Here is a 23,640-nt window from a genome sequence, read left to right as displayed (position 1 = left end):
TGCTCCCAATGTTTAGCCATACCAAGCTATAATAGGCTGCATATACCATATTGTTTTATGCCTCCTTCATTTGGTACATTTTCCTGTATCTGACTTGAATTCCCTTCCTTCTCTTCTGCCTACTTCTTCATCTGCCTCATGAGCTCTTACTCATATCCAAGGCTTAGCTAAACCTTCCTGTCCTCTATAAAGCCTTTCCTTTCCTTCTCACCCTTTTAGGGCACCTTTCCTAATAAATTTTTCCCCATCTGAATTTTGGTGTTTCCAACCATCACTGTTTTAGGAATTATCACACTATATTAACATTGTATTTACTTGTCTGTCTCCTCTGACCTCTCCTTTTTACCCTCACCAACCACTCCCCCATACAATCACTTTCAACTCCTTGAGGGTAGGGGCTGGATCCTACCCAGAGCTTGGGACACAGCAGAGGCACTCTGCTCAATTAATGAATAAAAAATGAATGAATGAATAAAATGGCTTATATAAAGCACATTATTTTGACGCTCTGTTACTCAGTGTCAGCCTGCTAAGAATCACAATGACATAAAATGTTTATGTTTAGCTTGGCTCTTTAGATCCAGCTTTCCAAAGGATTTAAAAAAATACGCTGAACAGAATTCCTTCCCCCCTCTAGTCACCTGCTGTCTCAATGAGGACTTATGAGTATTGAAGCAGCAAGAAAACTCTTTTATCATGGCAGATACAAACCACACTGCCACAACCTTACAGGGTCTATGGGCTGCTAGTGCCTTGATTCACTGGGAAGCCCACACTAAAAGTCAGAATTTTCAAGATTCCCTTTCTGTGGCACCCAAGAAGGCACATCTATGCTACCAGAAGGAGGCATTTTAGAACGTTCCCTGCACTTTTGAAAAGGGAGTTGAGGGCAGCCTGGGTGGCTCAGCGGTTAAGCACCTGCCTTCAGCCCACGGCATGATCCCGGAGACCCAGGATCAAGTCCCACATCAGACTCCCTGCATGGAGCCTGCTTCTCCCTCTGCTTCTGCCTGTGTCTCTGCCTCTCTCTGTGTGTCTCTCATAAATAAATAAATAAAATCTTAAAAAAAAAGAAAAGGGAGTTGAGCCTTACTCATCTAATCTCTTCTTCGATTGACCCAGACAGTAAGTACCAACTTATATTAAATGCAACCAGAGCAGAAAGGCCCAAAGAATAATTCAGCTTTTCTGGTATCTTAGGAAGAGTCTAGTTATTATGAGAAGATCTGGGCCTTTAAAAAGGATGCTCTGTGGTATAATGAAAGAATTAAAATTCAGATAGGGGCACCAAATGCAAGTCAGCAGGCATTTATGTCTGTGCCAATTATTCAGTTCTAAATAGCTAGACCAGGCAGTGTTTGTTGCAGGTTGGCTGAGTTGCCTGACTGGAAGACTGGCAGCCTGGCATGCTACCAATGTCCCTGAGTCCATTCTGGTCCCCATGTAATGGGAGTTGGCATTTAACACCCTCCACAGGGCAAGAGATGATGCTCCGCTGGTGATCCTTCACGCTTAGAGTTAAGACAGGCCTCACATACAGATTCCTGCCAAGCCAAGGGGTGTAAAACCTTGCAGTTCTGGGGCAGACAGACCAGGATGTGAATCTTCAGTGTGATCACAGAGTCCTGAGGGAAACTCAGACTTGATTAATTACCTTTAAAAGGGAATCTGGATTTATTAATAGTGTATATATAATGACTGTTCTGTTTTGATCACAAAATAAGTGTGAAGCACTTAGAAACTTATAATCCTTGATATATGACACTCTTGCCTGTTTGTGAAACTTTCATCTGAAGTTCTCATGTACTTAATGGCTAGTGCTTAATAATAATAATGATGATGTTCCATGTTTAGAACTTTTCACTGTGGTCTCCATGTCCTCAAAATGTCCTGGCTAGGAAGCTTTAGAGCTCTTAGACTCAGCTTTGTAGTTGAGAAACAAGCATTAGAGGGCTTGCTAGAGCATGAAGTAAATGTTTTTGTGGCTGTTCCTGCAGAGGAAGTGTCATGGGCAAAGATCCCCACAGATATCAGGATGAGGCATGCCTTTTATCTACTGCAGCTCAAGCTCCCCACTTTCAGAGACTAGAGGACTCTTTCACACCCGCTGTTCTTCTTTATTTGTCATTTGATCTAGAGACCTGAAAGAAACATCTGGAGGCTCTAGAGAAAGGAAGGCTGCTCTCAGAGAGAAGGAAAGTTGTTGAACATATGGTTTTAGCCCCTCAGAATAACAGAAGAGAACCTGAAGGAATCAGGGCTTGGTGGAGCCCCCTTTCAGAAAAGGTAGGGGAAAGATAAAGTTAGAGTCCTGACTCACACTGTGGTGGTCAGTTTTATTTGTCAATGTGGCTGGGCAACTGGTCAACTACCAGTTTGGTGTCTCTGGGAAGGTAGTTTGTAGATGAGATTAACATTTAAACCACTAGACTCAGAATAAAACAGATTACTCTCCATGATGTGGGTGGACCTCTCTTAAGAGGAAATAAGACCGAGGTTCCCTGGGGAAGAGGGAATTCAGCCAGCAGGCAGCCTGGGACTCAAGCTGCAGCATCAGCTCTGCCCTGGGTCTGCAGGTACTGGCCTGTTCTGTGGATTCTGGACTTGCCCAACACATGATCACATGAGCCAGTTCCTTAAAATAAATCTCTCTCTCTCTCTCCACACACTCACACACACACACACCCCACACACAAACGTATCTTGTTGGTTCCATTTCTCTGGAGAACCCTGACTAATACACACACCATATACTAGAATAAATTCAGATAGATTAAGCATTTCAATGTAAAAAAATAAAAGGATAAAAGTACTAGAAAAAATATTGGTAAATATTTTGGCTGGAGTGGGAGGGAGTGAAGAATGTACACCACAGGCAGAAACTATAAAGGTGAAGATGGACAGATTTGATTAAGAAAAGTCTCTATCTTCTGTCTGGAAGCACCCTAAGTATGTAAAAGGGAAAATGATAAATTGGGGGAAATTCACAATATATGTTTCAGGGTAAAAGTTAATATATTTAGTACACAAAGAACTGTTACAAGGGAATAAAAAAGCTGACCATCCTAAAAGAAAAATGGACAAGAACAAGCAAGTCACAAAGAAAAACAAGTGGCCGATAAACACGTGGAAACATAGTAACAAAGAAATGCAGATACAGGGGATCCCTGGGTGGCTCAGCAGTTTAGCGTCTGCCTTCCGCCCAGGGTCTGGGGATCTAATCCCACATGTGACTCCCTGCTTCTCCCTCTGCCTGTGTCTCTGCTTCTCTGCCTCTCTCTCTGTGTCTCTCATAAATAAATAAATAAAATCTTAAAAAAAAAAAGAAATACAAATAAAATATAATTTTTGTCTAACAGTTGATGAGAAACTTGAAAGGATGCTATATGCAGTGTTAATAATTATGGAGCAAAAGGGGCCACTGTTGGTGAGGTATGAATTAGTCTTAGACTTTGAGATTTCTGTGGCTGAGATTAACATCAGACAGATATGCAGACATTTATGGAAGTATGCTAACCCCTGCAATATTTATAATAACATACAATTGAAAACAACCTCAATGTCCATCAATATGGTATTAGTTAAATAAGTTATGGTAGATCCATATAATTAAAATGAATTTGTGGATTATATTTACCTGGGGCATATGGCCATTATTTGTGTATTTATTTTTTTAAAGATTTTATTTATTTGAGAGAGAGAGAGAAAGAGTGAGCATGAGTAGGGAGGAGGGGCAGAGGGAGAGGGAGAAGCAGACTCCCTGCTTAGCAAGGAGCCTGAAACAGGGCTTGATCCCAGGACCTAGAGATCATGACCTGAGCTGAAGGCGGATGCTCAACTGACTGAACCACACAGGAGCCCCAGATGGCCATTATTTATCAAGTGAAAAGGACAATAACAAAAAAAAATGTGCACAGTACAAATCTCAGTTTTGTAAAATATGTATTATATATGTGGGTAAGTCAACAGTCTTGAATACAAGAAAGCTTGAAAAGAAATATACCAAAATGTTAATAATAGTAGGTAGAGGGATTATGGGTAACTTAAATTTCTATTTGAGTGTATGTGGTGGGGAATAGGGAATTTTTTTTTCTACTATAACCTTATATTTCTTGTATAATAATAAAAGAGGTTATTATTATTTTTTAACTTTTATTTTTTGTTTACATACAGTATGTATGGGTTAGGGAAGCAGCAGGTGAGGATGGGACCTAAGGAATTTGGAACCAATAATCAAGGGTAACAATTTCCAGAACTTGTAAGAGTTCAGCAACCTCTGTCCTGGTCTCACATTTATTATATTTGCCATTCTTTTGTTTCTCTGATTTGATTAGCAGTGTACTTAAGAAAAACAGGGCTTCTTTTGGGGAAGCAGAGGAGACTGCTTCCTGTTCCATAACCTGTCTGACAGTGATGAGAGAGGGGACATATAGCTGTAAAGGGAGTAGAAAGTAGATGATCCCTGAGGCCACAGAAAGTATATAGTGGTGTGTGCCAGACAAGGGTGAAATGAAGGAGGAAGAAGCAGGAGAGATCTACATATCAGGAGCTGGGAGTTGAGGGGCAGACACCTATGGGCTAAGCCCAGGTACTTGTTGGCCCCAGAGTAAGAGGCCCATATACCTATTTCTAGGTGTATACTAAGGTTTGAAAACCATTATCCACAATACTTAGAAAAATGCAGCAGCCCTGCCTATACTTCATATGGAGGAAATTAAAATACTCTTTTCTGGAAAAACTGTTTCCAGGTAAAAGACTTGTGTATCCTGATAACCCCTATGAAGGAAGCCAGCTTGTCGAACAGTCAATCCCAGCACTGAACAAGCCTTAGCCATGCAAACAATTTCCATCAGCTTTTTAGCTTCCGATCAATAGCGATGACTGAACAATCAAGCATCACAAAATATTTAAGGAAAGTGTCCAAAAATAAAAAGAGAGACCATACCAAGTAGAAGGGGAAAAAAGACAGTAGATGGGGGCAATACCTACAAAATTTAGAATTAAAATTCTCCAAGACCAAAGATACAGATGCAATGAAATGCTGTGATACCCGCACCCCGATGTTTATAACAGCAATGTCCACAATAGCCAAACTGTGGAAGGAGCCTCGGTGTCCATTGAAAGATGAATGGATAAAGAAGATGTGGTCTATGTATGCAATGGAATATTACTCAGCCATTAGAAACGACAAATACCCACCATTTGCTTCGACATGGATGGAACTGGAGGGTATTATGCTGAGTGAAATAAGTCAATCGGAGAAGAACAAACATTATATGGTCTCATTCATTTGAGGAATATAAAAAACAGTGAAAGGGAATAAAGGGGAAAGGAGAAAAAAATGAGTGGGAAATATCAGAAAGGGAGACAGAACATGAGAGACTCCTAACTCTGGGAAACGAACTAGGGGTGGTGGAAGGGGGGTGGGGGTGACTGGGTGGCAGGCACTGAGGTGGACACTTGACAGGATGAGCACTGGGTGTTATTCTATATGTTGGCAAACCGAACACCAATAAAAAATAAATTTAAATAAAAAAACTATTAAAAAAATTCTCCAGGAGAGAAGATATTACATCCCTTACACGAATGGAGTGCTATGTTTAAAAAAAAAAAAAAAAAAGGAGGTACAATTAGAGAACAAAGCAGAATACACAGAAATTAAAAAGGAGAAAAGGGTAGCTGAAAGTTTGGAAGGTTCTCAAAATACCCATACATTCAGTGATTCCTAGAAGGATTCAGAATCAGAGGCAGTTGTAATCACAGCTATTGTTTATTACAGCAAAGGAATACACAGCAGGATCGGTGAAGGAAAGGCACATGAGGCAGAGTATACAGGCTTCCAGAATTTTCCGTCTGCGTGGTGAGGAGTTTTCACACAGGACATGCTTTGGCCTTCAGGAGTGAAATGTCCCCTGCAATGTTTTTGCCTGTATAAGGCCTCTTAAAGACTTAGAGTCCAGGATTTTTATTGCTGGTTATTTAAGTACTCTTTCTTGTGTAAGAAGCCACAATTATTAAAGTTCTAAACTCTCAGAAGGAAAACAGGTGTTCACCCTAAATCACATTGTACAAACAATCTAGGCAGGCTGGTAGAACAGAATTCAGTGCCCCAGGCACACAAAACAACCTTATCATTAAGTAACATGGAGTACATACCAGCGGCCATTTCCAGGAGCCTCCTCAAAACCTCCTAGTGACAGTAACATAAGGCTTGCTGCAGTTAACATAGCAGCAGGCCTTTCCTGAAGACTGAAATTGAAATTCAATAGAAAATATTAAAGATGACATTGGAAAAAAATCTTTTGAGAATAAGGTGGAAAAGATAAAGAAATGGAAATAAAATAATGATAAAATTAGGAAATCAGTCCTGAAATCTGATACTTAGGATGAGCAAACAAAGAAAATTGATGGAAGGAAAATATAAAAGACATACTAGAAGAAAAATTTCTAGACCTGAAGAATAAGTTTCCAGATTGAAAGAATCCATTAACAATGCAACCTGATAGAAGCCCATGAAGAAGAGATTGTGAGTGAGTACTAATTCCCTTTGTGTCTGGGACCTCCAGCTATTCCAAGCTGACATGTTACCCCTCATTGTCCTTTAACAAGTCATTAATATCTGAGTTGATTTTTTTTGTTTTTTTACCTGCTTATATGACAACTATTACTTTTTTTCATTCTCTGCAAAAGTAAATGGTTTATGGGTCTTATTTCTCCTTGGGGGAGTTTATTTGGAACTTCTCTTACTTAGTTGCCTTCTGACCTGAGCTCTTTGATATACTCAAAAAATGTTATTTTTTAAAAGATTATCTGGCTTTTAAAAAAGGATAGGAAGGTCTTTTTTTTTTTTTTATAGCTTTCTCCATCCTAAGAGGAAGTAGAGGTTGCATGCAGATTTAGAACCAGTCCCTATTGCTATACGTAATGTTGTCAATTCCTGGGACTTTTCTGTGACAAAAGGTATTAGAAAAATCAGTTCACATGTTATCAATACCTCTCTCTTCAGTAATTTTGCAACTTCCTCTCCTTTGCTAAGTCACCAACTTAGTATCTCTATTTGCTTTTTATTTTCTCCAAATTCAGTGGTTTCTTTCATCCTTATTTTTTCCCATTGTCTTTATTCTTGCATGTTTTTTGAAAATATTTATTTATTTTAGAGAGAGAGTGGAGGGAGGGGCAGAGGGAGAGAATCTTCCAGCAGACACCCCACTGAGTGTGGAGCCCATGCAGCCTCGATGTGGGGTTTCATCTTATGACCCATGAGATCATGATCTGAGCTGAAACCAAGAGTTGGATGCTCAACTGACTGAGCCACTCAGATGCCCCCTCCTTCTTTTAAAGATTTATATTCTTGTAGGGGTTTTTAAAAAACTTTTTAATTCTTTAATATCAATTTATATGGATTTGGGGAGGGAGCAAAGGTAAATATACACTTTCATTCTGTCCCGTTTATATTAGATTGTTGAATGCAACATTTTTCAAAGGCTGAGCCATGAGGTGACCTTAGCTTCATGTTGATTGCATGGGAATTATTATTTTTTTTAAGGAAAGAAATGATTTCCAAACACTAGTATGTTAATTTTAAGTAACCAACCTCTATACCTAAGTATACTGGCACACCACTATTGAGAATTATTGGGCTCAGGAACTTCTGCTATACTTTCCATTTTACTTTCCTATGTGACTATTTCTTTTTTTTTAAGCTGGAATTATTGAGGATGTGTTCTTAGCTCTTTACTTGGTTCAGAAGCTCTTTATTTTCTGACTAACCATCAATGTATAAGTTGTTCATGGGATGTGACTGAGCTTCTTTTTGTTCAACACCATTTGGGGACTAGTGACACTCAGCCAACAAAGGCTTGAAGGCCAGGACCTCAGGGTTCTTTTGTGAAGGCTTCAAAAGGAGCGTGTCAGTCAGGATGTGAGTGGGCAAGTTTTCCTCTCCTCTCAGGAATCTGAGAATTAGCGCCTCGCCTTGGAATTCAAGTGGTCTTACAGCTCACTATTAAAGAAAAGTTATTCAGGTATTTCCTATTTAAGACATCTTCTAGCAGTCTGGGGATCAAGCAAATCTTAATAAGTCAGTCATTTTATAATATTATTCATTAGGATTTATTAAGATGCAGCGGATTTCTGCTGTGGGACTGTCACACAAATTAAAGTATCTTTTTGTTGCGGAATATATACATAATGTAAAATTACAATGAAGTATTTTTAACAGGAAAAATGTGTACCACCTTTGTAGACTCCCTTTACCCTCTCAGGGCCTTTATTTCTTCAATTATAAAACGAGGTCTGGGACTGAATCATTTCTGAGGGTTCCATTGGTTTTTTTTTTTTAGCAGCTTGAATATAATTCACATACTATATAATTTATCACCTTAAAGTATACAATTCACTGGTTTTTAGAATATTGCAGTTATTTTTTTTGTTTTGTTTTGTTTTAAGATTTTATTTATTCATGACAGATGCAGAGAGAGAGGCACAGACACAAGCAGAGGGACAAGAAGCAGGTTCAATGCAAGGAGCCTGATGCGGGACTCGAGCCCCGGACCCCGGGATCACACCCTGAGTGGAAGGCAGACGCTCAACCACTGAGCCACCCAGGCATCCCAGAATATTGCATTGTTAAATTTTTTAATTGTGGTAAAATATATAAAATAAAATTAGTCATTTTAACCACTTTTAATCATCTAAGCATATAATTCAGTGGCATTAATTGCATTCAGAATGTGCAACCATCACAAATATTTCCAAAACATTTTATCTTCAACAGAAACTTTGTAATCCGTAAACAATCCATTTTAGCTTTAACATACTAGCAATTATTGTAATTTTTTCTTTTTGTAAGCTCTATCTATGCCCGTTGTGGGGCTAAAGCTCATGACCCTGAGATCAAGAGTTGCGTGCTCTACCAACTGAGCCAGCCAGGCACCCTGGTATTATTGCATTTTAAATAAAACTCTTCAAAGACCCTCATACCCAAACTGGAAAAGACTAATTTTAATTCCCAATTCCAGTGTTATAGGTCTGTTATGTGCTATTACACATTTATACACACTCTGAGTATTGTTTTAAGCCCCATGATGGGCACATTAACAGCTCTAAAGAAAAAGCAAAAGGGGAGAGTGAATTGGGGTTTTCCTTGGATTTTGTAATGATAAGCCATTAGAGAGCCTTATCTTCCCATCAGCAGGTTGCAGTTAACTTTCACATTAAACCAGATGTCTTTCAAAAAATATCCTACCAATTGGTGAATTTTGGAGCTTTTGGAGGCTATATCCATACATTCTCTTCAGGAAGTAACTGCAAAACTGTTACTGACACCCACTTGCTGAGATGTCCCTGGACGTTCCTTCAGAGTTTGTGAATTGTTCATGGCACAAGAACCAGCCAAGAGATACTTCCTGGTCCTGAGGATTTCAGCTATCCATCCACATTGGCATACCTTCTTTGCATTGTCGCTAGATTAATATTTCCATGAGATCAGAAAGAAATAAAACCAGAAAGGTTACATCTGTTTGCATGTGATCACATAAATTTAACTTGCTGTCCTTGGAGTTGCCACCTCCTTCCTTGCTTATTCCTTCTAAAATCCTTTGGAGTCACTGCTCCATTATTATCTAGATCTTACACTAGTGAGTAGAAGACTCAGGGACGTGAGTTTCAGTTGCCCTAAAATTAGAAGACTCAGGGACGTGAGTTTCAGTTGCCCTAAAATAACATTAGGTACCTTCTCACGCAGTACATTTTCTATCACTAGGTGTTCAAGCAGAGGTTGGATCATTATGTTTGAGATATGGAGGATTGTTCATGAATGCAGTATGGGATTAAGAAGGATAATTAAGAAGATGCTTCAAATTCTGAACTTCTACGACATTGTGGGCAGCATTGCATAATAGTAAGGAATTTGGACTTAGTCATACAGACCTGGATTCAAGTTCCGCCTTCTTTACTTACCTAGCTATGTAGCTTTAAGGAAATTATTTAACCTATTTTATACTGTCTTCACCAGTAAAATGAATATAATTGTAGGATCAAAAACTTAATGCTTGGAAATGCTTAGAACAAATGTTTAGCAGTTTAATACATACTTCATAAATGTTAAGAATTATGATTTTTATAAAAATAGTAAGAGCCATAATTTTTGCAAAATGAATGAAAAGTTCTGTGCTTGGGGTGCTAGGGTGGCTCAGTCGGTTAAGTGTCTGCCTTTGGCTCAGGTTGTGATCCCAGGGTCCTAGGTTGAAACCCAGAATTGGGGTCCCTGCTCATTGGAGAGCCTGCTTCTCCCTCTCCCTCTGCCACTCCCCCTGCTTGTGTTCTCTCTCTCTCTCTGTCAAATAAATAAATCTTTAAAAAATTTAAAGTAAATAAAAGTTCCATGCTTGTATCTGGTTCTGCTTCCCAATATTTGTATAATGTTAGGCAAATTACTTAACCTGTCTGGGCCTTGTTTCCTAATCCCAGATGTTTAGATGCTCTTTCTTTAAGATTCTTAAAGGGTTGGGGCACCTGAGTGGCTCAGTTGGTTAAGCAACTAATTCTTGATTTCAGCTCAGATCATGATCTCAGGGTTATGAGATTTGGCTCTACGTGGGGCTCCATGTGGGACTCTGCACTAGGTGTGGAGCCTGCTTAAGATTCTCTCTCCCTCTCCTGCCCCTCCCCCCTCTAAAAATTTTTTTTAGATTTTATTTATTTATTCATGAAAGACACACACATAGAGAGGCAGAGACATAGGCAGAAGGAGTAGCAGGCTGCATGCAGGGAGCCCGATGTGGGACTCGATCCTGGAGTCCTGGGATCATGCCCTGAGCCAAAGGCAGACACTCAACGACTGAGCCACCCAGGCATCCCAAAAAAAGATTCTTAAAAGGTCTTTTTCCTTCTTTCTTTTTCTTTTTTAAAGTTTTATTTATTTATTTGACAGAGAGAGAGAGTACACAAGCAGGAGTAGGGGCAGGGAAAGAGGGAGAAAGAGTCTCAAGCGGACTCTCTTGCTGAGCACGTAGCTCAGCATGGGACCAACCCCATGACCCTGAGATCATGACCTGAGCCAAAATCAAGAGTTGGTTGTTTAATCGACTGAGCCAACCAGGTGCTCCTCTTTCTTTCTTCTAATCAAAATATTATTTATGATGATTTTTATGGGATGGTAGTCACATAGGAACATGAAGAAAGGCAGCCTGGCCTAGTGGGCAAACTACTGAACTAAGTGTTCAGCCTCTGACTTGAATTTTGAGATATTAATCTTGTGCTGTCTTGATCTGCAGCCTTGAACCACCATTTGATAACTTTGTGGGAAGATCTAACAAAATTAAAAGTAACCACCTATGCCTTCTCTTTACTAGTAGGGAATGGTTTGACGTGCAGTGAAATAAATTTATTAAAGCAATTTGAGTTTTGCTGAAATAAAATGGCCTCTGCTAAATGTAAGGTCATATTATTTTTATGAGCTAGAGAATCATGTGAGAACCTATAATTAACAAGGTTAAATCATCTCACTTTTTCTGCAAAAGTTCAGATCTTTGAAAGTACTTGAAGTGGGAGGCTAAATTTTGATTTATCAGGAAGAGTGGAGTAGTAGGCCATTGATGATCTATTACCCTTTATTGTTGTTGTCATTAAACACCAGTTTTCCTGCCTCTGTGTAGGAATCCTCCTGTGTAAGAATGTTTATAGTGTATATATTGCTTTTCTGGACAGGTATGATTTCTACTCTTGTAAAACTGAGGTTCCCAGTTCTCTTTCTTATATCCTTTGTGAGTCTTTTACTCAAATGGAAAATCATGGGAGTGCTAAGGATGGAGAGGGATGGTAGAGGATATGGATCTTAGCCTTCTATCATATCTAGGCTTTCTAGTGACTGGATGGTGAGCAAGAAGAGGGAGTTACAGAAGCCTTGCAGAAGTAACTGGAGTGTTTCCCCTGAGATCTACATGGGGGATTTGAGTCTGCTGGCATTCAAGGAGGGTTGAGCTGGTACACAGCTGAGGGGAGGGGAAAGAGTACAGGTAGATAGTGAAAAAAGAGAAGAGCTTGGAAAATCTACTAAGAGAGGCTCAAATTTCCATCCGTGCATGGGAGATCTGATTTTTTTTTAACCTATTCCCTCAGCATCTCCCTCTCCCATAATTCCCAAGCCAATTTTCTAGTATCTCTCAAGTCCCAATCCTAGATATCCACCTTCTACCTAGTTGTTCCATAGTTACCTCATACTTATAATGCCCCAAATTAGACTTAAGTCCTGTCTCTATCCCAAGCTATTCTTCTTCTTATATTTTAATCTTCTAGTTCAATCAGCCATTCAAACATGCAAGCTAAAAAATCTGCAGCCATCTTCAATAGTTCCTTCTCATTGACTCAGTAGACATTTACTTATTGTTTATTATGTACCACTGCTAGATACTGTGTCATAGCAGGAGACAAAGATGATTAAGATATTGCCCTGAATATAAGCAGCTCAGTTCAGCAAAAGAAGCAAACAATCACAATAGAATCAGATACAAATCCTTTTTGTTCTGTCTCTTAAATGATTCTTGAACCTACTTCCCCTCTCCATTCCTACTGCCGGTGCTTAAGGTCAGACCTTTTCTTTGGCCAAATTACTGCAATTATCTGGTGTACTTCCTTCTTTCTGCTCTTATTCTGGAAATACCCTACTTTTAGAGTAATTATTTTAAAGACACGATCTGTCTCAACACAGACACTGTACCAGTTTCCCAGCATTCCACATGTTACTATTCTACTCTACAATTTTAGTTATTAGAGCTTTTATGGCCTTGAGAATATAATTTCTCTTCTTAGAATTCTGTTCTCTACATAGTGAATTCCTGTTTAATCTCAAAGAGGCAGTTTAATGTCTCTTCCTCCTTGAAGCCTTCTCAAATACTTAGGATTTAGTGCTCTCAGAGAACTCTTCATATCTCCATTTATATTACCCATTATGCTGCATTTTTTCTTTTTTTTTTTTAAAGTGTTTTCTCACTGGCCCATAACTTCATTAAAGAATGTATCTTGGGTGCCTAGGTGGCTCAGCGGTTTGGTGCCTGCCTTTGGCCCAGAGCATGATCCTGGAATCCCAGGATTGAGTCCCACATCGATCTCCCTGCATGGAGTCTGCTTCTCCCTCTGCCTATGTCTCTGCCTCTCTCTGTGTCTCTCATGAATAAATAAATAAATAAATAAATAAATAAATAAATAAATAAATAAATAAAATCTTAAAAAAAATAAAGAATGTATCTTACTTCTATATCAATCTCCAGCAGCCAGATTAGTGATTGGAATAGAGTAAGTGCTCAAAAATGTTAGAAAGATGAATAGCTGTTCATTAAGCATGGGTGTAAACCAACTATGGTTCTGTGCTTTGATTTAGGACTAGGAAGTGCTGACTTCTTGGGCATTGAGCTTTGGAGTTGGTTTGTGGCAGAGATACAACCACCATTACTCTGAGCTTCCTTCTGCCCTTCTATAAATGGAGAGGGCCCAGTTTTCGATAAGAAAAAGAATCCTGCATAGTAGGCAAAAAGTCTGATGTCTTATATGTGTCATTTAATGTAATTCCAACATCTCTTTTTCTAAAAAAAAAAAAAAAAAAAGATTTATTCATTTATTATTTAAGAGAGAATATACTCTGTGTGTTGGGGAGGAAGGACAGAAAGACAGGGTGAGAGAGAATCTCAAGCAGACTCCCCACTGAGCACAGAGTCATATGTGGGGCTTGATCTCAGGACTCTGAGATCATGACCTGGGCGTAAATCAAGAGTCAGATACAGGGACACCTGGGTGGCTCAGCATTTGAGTGTCTGCCTTTGGCTGAGTGCACGATCCTGAGATCTGGGATTGAGTGCTGCATCAAGCTCCCTGTATGGAGACTGTTTCTCCCTCTGCCTATGTCTCTGCCTCTCTCTGTCTCTGTCTCTGTCTCTCATGAATAAATAAGTAAATCTTAAAAAAAAAAAAAAAAGAGATGCTTAGTTGACTGAGCCACTCAGGTGCCCCTATTCTATCCTAATAAGCCTTTGAGGGAGACATTCTTATTCTCATTCCATAGGAAACAGTAGCTCATGGAGTTAAGGGATTTTCCTATGATCTTATAGCAAATAAGGGTTGAGCTGGGTTATGAACCCAAACCTAGCTGACATGCTACATTATTCACACTGTTCTTACTGCTACAAGTTTTAAGTCATGATTTGAGTACTTAGTTAATTGTTACTACATTTTAGGGGTAGTAAGATTATCATGTAATGTCACTGGTAAGAATTGGCAGTTATTTAGTGAGTTACTATCCTGTAGAGTATCAATCTGGAAAATTTAAGGTTTCCGATTTTGTCTAAATTACATACAAAGTCATTTGAGCTCATGCCATAGGTTGCAAATATGAATTTTGGATTATAAAGAATTAAGGTGGTGCAGTAATGCCCCATTTGCCCATTTATGGACCCCTGTTGGGTTCTTCCACCATCAGAGTATCAGTGATTATTTCATGAGGTTAAGCAATGTAGATAAGTCATTATAAGTTAGGAAATTATAATTGATAATAAGAGCTGTTAATGGTGAATGAAGTATTGAACTCTCAGGATGCTAGAATCAGCAAAATTTAGGGATTATCTAGTCCAGGGCTTTCATTTTACAAAATGAGGCTGAGAGAAGCAGGTGCCCACCCACGATCAAGTAGCTACTTAATGCTAGGATCAGGATGAGAAGCCAGGCCTTGACACACACACACACACACACACACACACACACACACTCTCTCTCTCTCTCTCTCTCTCTCTCTCTTTTTTAAGATTTTATTTATTTATTCATGAGAGACACACAGAGAGAGGCAGAGACATAGGCTGAAGGAGAAGCAGGCTCCCCACAGGAAGGATGCAGGACACCATCCCAGGACCCTGGGATTATGACCTGAACCAAAGGCAGATGCTCAACCACTGAGCCACCCAGGTGTCCTGTGCTAGGCTTTGATTCTTAGGATAATGTTCATTTTACCCAAGCTCCCTTTGTAAATCTGGAGGTAGTTCATGGCCAATCTGGACATATCAGTACAAAAGTATAGTTGTTTTTTCTAAGTAAGTTCACTTGTGTATTGTTAAGGTTCTTCTTTTCTTCATGCCTTGGTAATTTCATCTATGGATGTGAAAAAACTATTAGTACAAAAACTGTTTCTTATATGTTAAATATGTTTCTAAAGGTAATTTCATCTATGGATGTGAAAAAACTATTAGTTTTTATACTCCAATCTATTAGGCACACAATTTTGTTGTATTCATGTACCAGGCTCTCCTGTTGATTGACATTCAAGTTGTATTTAATTTTTAAAACTATTAATAATGCATATGGTGAACTTTTTAAAGGTTCAAATTTTAAAGCTTTTATCTTACAATTGATTCATCATTAGACATTTATTAAGCATCCATTCTATGTCTGGTGCTGTGCTTTTTTCTTTTCTTTTTTTTTTTTATCACCAGTTAGAAGAACAAACTCTGCCTATCAGTTCACAAGATGAAAATGGGATTTCTCTATTAACTGCCCAACCCATCATAACCTTCACTGTGAAAGCTGTAATTATAGGAGAGCCTGCTCTGTGCAGCTACTGGGCCAGCCATTTCTCAAGCATTTATCTATAGATAGGTAACTAGCATTTTCATTGTACAGAGGGAGAAACTGAGTTGTAGAGAAGTTAAGTGAACTGTGCAAGGGCACATGATGAATAAAGGCAGAATTGAGCTAGTTCGTGTAGTCAACAAATTGTTTGCTTTTTCCAGGAAGACTTACTAATTGCCAGGCATTATCCTAGAGTTACATTGGGAAGTACTACAATGCAGTATAGTACGGGTTTTATACTCTGGATGACAGATGATAAAAAGTAAACAAAGGTGGAAATGCATAATTACCAATTATGACAAGTACTAGGAAGAAAACAATTGGCTGCCACCGTAGAGACTATTGGAGGCAGCAGCAGGAGGAGAGCTGCTTAGATCAGGTGATCAGAAAGGCCTTTCAAAGGAGCTGACAACCATGAAAAGAGAACAGAGAGTTCTTCCAGCAGAAGCTCTAAAGGCTCTTGTAGTGGAGAAAACTTTGGCATACTTGAGAAAGCAAACTCCAGTGTGGCTGCGGGGAAGCTGGTGAAGTCAGGGTGGCCCAAGATGACGGTGGAGGGTGGAGAGAGGGCAGCTCTGATGTTGCAGGAGTTCCTAGACCATGGACAGGAATTTGCATTTTATTTGCCATGGAATGTGACAGTCATCAAAGGTTTAAGCAGAGGGTGAAATGGTCTTATCTATGTTTTTAAATAATCGCTTTGGCTTTTCTGTGATGAGAAAATAAGAGGAATGAGTGGAGTATTGAGACAAGTAAAGAGGACATAGCAATAATCCAAGTAAAAGACGATTTTTTTTTTTACTCTCGGGCTAAGAGAGTCATATTGAGGAAAGAAGGATAGAGGAAGATCTACTTGTTTCTTGGTATACATAACAAGGCTATATGATCCTAGGATCTGCCTTTCCTGTGCCACAGAAACTGTATCTCTCTGTTTGGGAATGGGGAGATCTTATGGAAGATTCTATTTCTGGAATCTTATTTATTTAATTGTTTAATCTTTTAAATCTTTATGTTGGCTCCTGAGAGTTGAAAACTCTTCTCTTTCAAAAGACTTGAAAGTTTCTTTGTTTTCAGTCACACCACCCACACTTAACATTTATGATACACTGGTGAAACATTCTGCAGACCAGGCTGTTGCTCACACTGACTCCTGACTTCCCGCATTTTGTGAATGCGCAGCTTGGTGAATGTGACTTCCTGCTGTTTGTGGCTTACAATGCTGCAAGGGATGACTTTCCATGAGGCAAAAACTGATAATGGTCTATTATTTTAAGTTACAAAGAATTGGTGGCAAAAGGGTTGGGAAGGAAACCCGAAATGCTTTGAATGAATTATTTGGATTTATAGAGACTAAAGTGGCATTTTCTCCCATCTTTTTATATGTTAAATAGGTTTCTTCTATTATTTTTTCTTTATCTCAAAAACAATGATTATTACAAGTAAAAAACTACAGAGAACAAAATCCACAATTCCACTCACCCAGGGACCATACTTTAGTGTACATGCTTTAGTAATGTTTTAGTGTACATGAAGTTACCTTTTTTTTTTTTTTTAAGAGTTGTTTATTCTAGAGACAGACAGCAGCATAAGTCAGGGGAGGAACATGGGGGAGAATCTTCAAGCAGACTCCCCACTTAGTACAGAGCCCTATGAGGGCCTAGAGTCAAGGGCTGATCTCACAATCCATGAGGATCATGACCTGAGCTAACACCAAGAGTTGGATGGTTAACCAACTGAGCCACCCAGGTACTCCAAAGTTACCTTTTAAATAGTCAATTTGTTTTATTTTTGCTAATATTAAAAAATCAATCATGCTTGTTATGGACAGTTTAGAGAATATAGAAAATTATGAAGAAGGTAATTTACTATCTAAGGACAGCCATTGGTTGCATTTTAATATGTTTTCAAGTCCTTTTTTTTTAATATTTTATTTTTTTATTCATGAGAGACAGAGAGAGAGAGAGAGAGAGAGAGGCAGAGACACAGGCAGAGGGAGAAGCAGGCTCCATGCAGGGAGCCCGGTGTGGGACTCCATCCTGGGACTTCAGGATCACACCCTAGGCTGAAGGCAGGCGCTAAACCACTGAGCCACCTAGGGATCCCCTCAAGTCCTTTTTTAGTGCACATTGTATGTAATTGATACCATATCATCTATTAATTTTCCTACTTAATACCACCACCTGATAATTTTTCTGTTATTACAATCTCTTCATAATTATTACATTTAATCACTACATAAAACTGCAATCTGCATTTCCTACCATGTGTCTTGAATTCCTAATTGTAAAACAATAAATGCATCAGATAAAAACAATACCAAGCTCACTGGATTGTTGTTAGAATTCCATGGGTTAGATGTAATGGTTGCAGAGCCTGATGCATGGCTAGTGTTCCATCAGTGTGGCAGCTATCATCATTTCCTCCCTAGGCATTTAGTCTACTTCATTTCTTTCATATTATATGTAAATCTATAATAAAAAAATCTTTGTCTTTAAAGCTCTTTCTGCATGGATATTTCTATTTCTTTTAGAGCTAATTTCCAAAACTGAACTTACTGGGTCAGAGGGTGGGCATAACCTTAAAAAAATTAACATTATGTTTACAGATGTCACCACTGGATATGTTGTATTTATTGAGACTTGGATTATGTTATGAGTGGCTATCTTGTAGACAATTGCTGTGACTAGGTGGGTAGTGCCACAGGTGATGACCCACAGGGTTAATAGTCTGTATTTAGAATCAGTCTGATTCTCAACTGCAACATAGAAGAGAAGGAAGATTATAGCAGAATCACCTGCAGGGCTTTTAAAAATGTAATTGTGTCTTTCCTTTCCTCAGCATCCTTATGTCCCTGCCATGGCAGCTTGGGGCATGCCCTTTCCTTCTGAAAAATCTCACCATCTTCTCCCTCTCAAATCACTAATATAATAACCACTTTACAGATAGAAGTGTATCATTTCCTTCAGGTGTGTTGGACAGGGGGAGATTTTGAGAAGCAATCAATGGTTTAAGTGATGGCAAATAGTGATTAGGACTCAGGGTCTGAAGCAAAAAAGAGATTGCATCTGTCAACTTCAAGAAAGACTGCTTGGTGCATCCCTGCAGCTGTCCATAGTGCTGCACAGCTTTGTTCTGGGCAACACCTTAGATGTTCCAGGAGACTCTCTGCTGAATTTAAAGTTTGTGATAGTTGGGATCCCTGGGTGGCTCAGCGGTTTAGCACCTGCCTTCAGCCCAGGGCGTGATCCTGGAGTCCTGGAATCGAATCCCACATCGGGCTCCTTGCATGGAGCCTGCTTCTTCCTCTGCTTGTGTCTCTGCTTCTGTCCCTCTCTCTGTGTCTCTTATGAATAAATAAATAAAATCTTTAAAAAAAATTAAGTTTGTGATACTTAAGGTTGCTGTGGAACCAGATTAATCTTTTCAATCAGCTCTGAGATTTTTAGGCCCTGGGCTACTCCCTTTTAATTCCTTTACCCCTAGCCTTGTGGACTCAGCCTGCCTGCTTTTTTCATACCAAAGCTACTATTCCTCATCTGCCTCCTCTTCCTCACCCAGCCTGACTATTAAAGCCTGACACAGCTTTTCCATTGTCTCTTTCCACATGGTTTAAGTGGGGCTAAGTTCACCCAAGCCCCAAGTCTGGCCAGTCAGACGATTCCATCTTGATGGCCAGAACAATTGGTTCAGAGGCAGGCACATGACCCAAACTAGAACTTTTTTCTTGGAGCTATCAGGAGAGACAAAAGAGTCTTCCTCTGAGGTGTGAGCTATATGGCTGATGTAAGCGCCAATGGCTGGAAGCCATTGTGAAGCTTTCTGCTATAGGAAAGAACGTGGCCAACTACAAAGAGAAGCAGAACTAAGAGCTGGAAAAGATAGGGAGCTCAAGGACATTGTTTGAACTCCTAGCTTTAGTTATAGAAGCTGCAGGCTTCTTTTTAATCCTCCCCCTATAGTTGTGGGTTGAGTTTTTGTTGTTGTTGTTGTTTGTTTCTTTAGAGTCAGAGGCAGCGGTTTACCCAAGGAGGACCTATGGCCAAAAACATCTCAGCATTATTTTACTTCTTTTCAAAAAAAATTTTTTAGTTGAGATATGACATATATTATATCAGTTTCAGATGTACAACATAATGATTCAATATTTGTATATATTGCAAAGTGATCACCCCAATAAGCCCAGTTAACATGTTATCATATATAGTTATAAAGATTTTCTTGTGTTAAGAGATTTTAAGATCTATTCTCAATTTTCAAATGCACAATATATTATTGTTAACTATAGTCACGATGCTGTATACATTATATTCCCATGACTTATTAATTTTTAACTGGAAGTTTTTACTTTTTGACCCCTTTCACCCATTTTTGCCTACTCCCCACCTTTTTCCTTTGGTGACACCAATCTGTTCTCTGTATCTATGAACTTGTTCTTGTGGGGTAGTGGTGGCATGGATTTCACCTGTAAGTGAGATTATACAGTATTTGTCTTTCTCTGGTTTATTTCATTTAGCATAATCCCTCAAGATCCATCCATGTTGTAGAAAACAGCAAGATCTTTTTTTTTTTTAAGATTTTATTTATTTATTTATTTATTTATGAGAGACACAGAGAGAAAGAGAGAGGTAGAGACATAGGCAGAGAGAGAAGCAAGCTCCATGCAGGGAGCCCAATGTGGGACTCAATCCTAGGACTCCAGGATCACACCCTGAGCCAAAGGCAGAGGTGCAAACACTGAGCCACTCAGGCGTTCCTCTTATCCTTTTTTTAGGGTTGAATAGTATCCTATTGTATATATTCTTCCACATTTTCTTTATCCATTCACCTATCAATGGACACTTTAGTTGTTTCCATATCTTGGCTATTGTAAATAATGCTGCAAGAACATGAGAGTGCATATACCTTTTTGAGTTAGCCTTTTTGTTCTTTTCAGATAAATATCTGGAAGTGGAGTTGCTGGAGCATATGGTAGTTCTATTTTTAATTTTTTGAGGAACCTCCATACTCTTTTCCATAGTGGTTGCATCAATTTACATTTTCACCAACAGTGCACAGAGGTTCCCTCTTCTCTACATCTTTAATAGCACTTTGTTATATCTTGTCTTTTTGATAATTGCCTTCTAACAGGTGGGAAGTATATTTCATAGTGGTTTTGATGTGCAGTTTCTTGATGATTAGTGATGTATTTAGCAACTTTTCATGTACCACATGTCTATATGATTTTGCTTCTTGATGAAGTAAATTACTTACATATATAATTCTTTGTAAATATGGACACACATAGCTGGAAAATTGTGTCACCAAATATTTGGATATTAAGTATTAAATAAATGAATGAATGGGTCAATGGCATAGTATCCTTAAGCCAGACTTTTAAATATTTGATCGTTAACCAAGAATGCACAGTGGAGGTTGTTGGTTCATGATATTTAATAAGATTGCCTACCTGTTAAGGGTTCTAGACAGAATCAGGTTCAGGTGAGTTGAAATACTAGTGTCAAAATGGCTTATAGATGCTTGTACTGTGTCAAAATATCATCTGCAGATATCTGGCACTGATCTCGTTGTCAGGACTGAATCTTAGGATCATTCTTTTTTATACCACTAATATACAATCTCTGATTCACTTCAGTCCCCCCAACTATCCTGGACAGGGATTAATTCATAGGTGACACGAACTGACTAGAATGAGAATCCTAGGACATTCAAAACATAAAGTTCTTCAGAGATTACAGCCAGTAAAAAGATATAGACATTTAACTTGCTACTTACAATGATGAGGGTACTGAGGTCCAGAAAAGTGAGGTAACTTGCTCAAAGTCACATAGCTTAGGCAAGAACTAGGCATGAACCTACATTCCATAACTGTGTAAAGGTTCTTCCACTCTACTAATGGTTCTGAGACCTTGGTGCATGCTCATATCACCTAAAAGAGCCGCTGTACTGCAGATCCCTTCATCTGAATGGGTGGGAAACAGAACTTCTCACAAAGCCCCCCTTTTGATTTCAATATGCAGAAGGTTTGGAACAGCTACAGAATACTGTGTTTTGATCCTAAATTTCCAAGACCCTTTGTGACATCAACCCAAAGTGTGAGACTCAAGTTTGTGTAGTGCCCTGATCTGGAGACAGCTGGGGTTTCCCATGCCTTAGATACATGGAAACATTTTATGGCAAGCATTCTCATATCCAATATCTCAAGTGTCCTCCCAGCAATGTTATATTATCTCTATATTTCCCCCAAAGAAGCAAACACTCAGAGAGGGAAAATCATTTGTTTGAGATCATCCTGGCACTAAATAACAGCTTTTCCCCTTCCCATATTTATTCATCTGTTTTGTTTCTTAAATTCCACATATGGGTGAAATCATGTGATAGTTGTCTTTCTCTGACTGACTTATTTCACTTAGCCTAATACACTCTGGCTTCATCCACATTGATGGGAATGGCAAGGTTTCATTCTTTTTGATGGCTGAGTAATATTCCACACACCACATCTTTATCCATTCATCAGTGGATAGGCATTTGGGCTCTCTCCCATGGTTTGGCTGTTGTTGGTAATGCTGCTCTAAACAGTGGGGTACCTGTATCCCTTCAAACCTGTATGTTTGTATCTTTTGGGTAAATACCAAGTAGTGCAATTGCTGGATCATATCAGTAGTTCTGGGAATTTTAATTTTCACAAAGGAATTTTTAAACTTAAAAGCCTTAGGACATTGCACTACAGGGCGTGAGATTGCAAAATTTAGAGCAGTTGAGCTGTCTCTTGCTACCATTTTTTGGGAAGCAGTTAATATAGTCCTTTTCCTTAAGCTTTAATATGATCTCTGAAATTTGGAATCTTATAACCCTAATAAGTTCCTTGGTGTGAGTTTATTCTAAAGGGAATTATAATTAATGAATAGTTATGTGTCAGATCCACCATAGGTGCTTTCATGCATATAATCTCATTGACATACTTTTTTTTTTTTTTAAGAGAGAGAGGGAGAGAGTGAGAAGGGGAGAAGGGGAAGAGGAGGGGAGAGAGAATCTTATGCAGGCTCTATGCCCAATGTGGAGCCCAACACAGGGCTTGATCTCAGAACCCTGAGGTCATGACCTGAGCTGAAATAAAAAGTCAGACACTTAACCAACTGAGCCACCCACGTGCCCCTAATCTCATTCATATTAAGCACTCCTAACAGCTTTCTCTGGTAGATACTATGACTCCTCCAGCTTTCAGTTGAAGAAACAGAGACCCAAATACTCACTCAAGGTCACAGAGCTAGTTAAGAGTCAGAGGCTCTTACAGCCTATACAAATTGACTTAGAACCTGTACTCCCCCGCCCCATTATACCATGCTCATTTTAAACAATTTCTTTTTTTTTTTTTTTTTTTTTTTTTTATTTTTTTATTTATGATAGTCATACAGAGAGAGAGAGAGAGGGGCAGAGACATAGGCAGAGGGAGAAGCAGGCTCCATGCACCGGGAGCCTGACGTGGGATTCGATCCCGGGTCTCCAGGATCGCGCCCTGGGCCAAAGGCAGGCGCCAAACCGCTGCGCCACCCAGGGATCCCACCATGCTCATTTTAGAATAGGATATGTAACCCTATAAATTCCTGAAGTCCATGCAGCTCATTCTGTCACACTTGGAGAAGAAACAAGAGTTCCTCTAAAAGCTATTTAAAATGAATTCTATTTTTTAACCAAGTCTATTATGGAATATTGAAGGAGATCCAGATCCTAGCTGTGAACTGCACTTCTCAAAAACTTCTTCCAGCCCCAATTCTGTTCTACTCTGAATCTCCTCCAGAGTTTCTCACATGCCAGCCTCTTATATTCCTCTTTTATCTCTGGCTCCATTTTCCCTCTTCCTTCTCCTTCCTAGTTGTGATTTGAAAAATCCAAAAACCCACATTCTACTCTCTTCTTCTATGAAATCTGACTACCTTAGATAGATATCTCATATAAGTAGAATCATGCAGTATTTGTCCTTCTGTGAATGGTTTATTTCACTTAACCTAATGTCTTCAAAGTCTATTTTCTTAT

The 23,640-nt window shown here is 39.0% G+C and overlaps 1 long non-coding RNA gene across 12 annotated transcripts in view; it reads left to right on the top strand.

Annotated features, from left to right (window-relative positions):
* The window catches only part of LOC140641801 (uncharacterized), a 179,807-nt gene that overhangs the window by 116,899 nt on the left and 39,268 nt on the right, over window positions 1-23,640 (top strand). For 5 of the 12 annotated variants that reach the window (XR_012038397.1, XR_012038394.1, XR_012038388.1 and 2 more), the window contains 3 exons: window positions 2,138-2,286; window positions 4,749-6,530; window positions 8,469-8,682. The exons of 2 other annotated variants lie outside the window; for them this stretch is intronic. This is a non-coding gene — a long non-coding RNA (uncharacterized lncRNA). Of the gene's footprint in view, window positions 1-2,137; window positions 2,287-4,748; window positions 6,531-8,448; window positions 8,683-9,763; window positions 10,337-23,640 lie in introns of those variants that run through there. 5 more of the 12 variants (XR_012038386.1, XR_012038387.1, XR_012038392.1 and 2 more) reach the window with 5 other exon arrangements.

This window comes from Canis lupus, chromosome 10 (assembly GCF_048164855.1).
Source record: "Canis lupus baileyi chromosome 10, mCanLup2.hap1, whole genome shotgun sequence".
Taxonomy (NCBI): domain Eukaryota; kingdom Metazoa; phylum Chordata; class Mammalia; order Carnivora; family Canidae; genus Canis; species Canis lupus.
The sequence above is the reverse complement of the archived record's forward strand: the minus strand, read 5'-3'. Positions and strand labels throughout refer to the sequence as shown.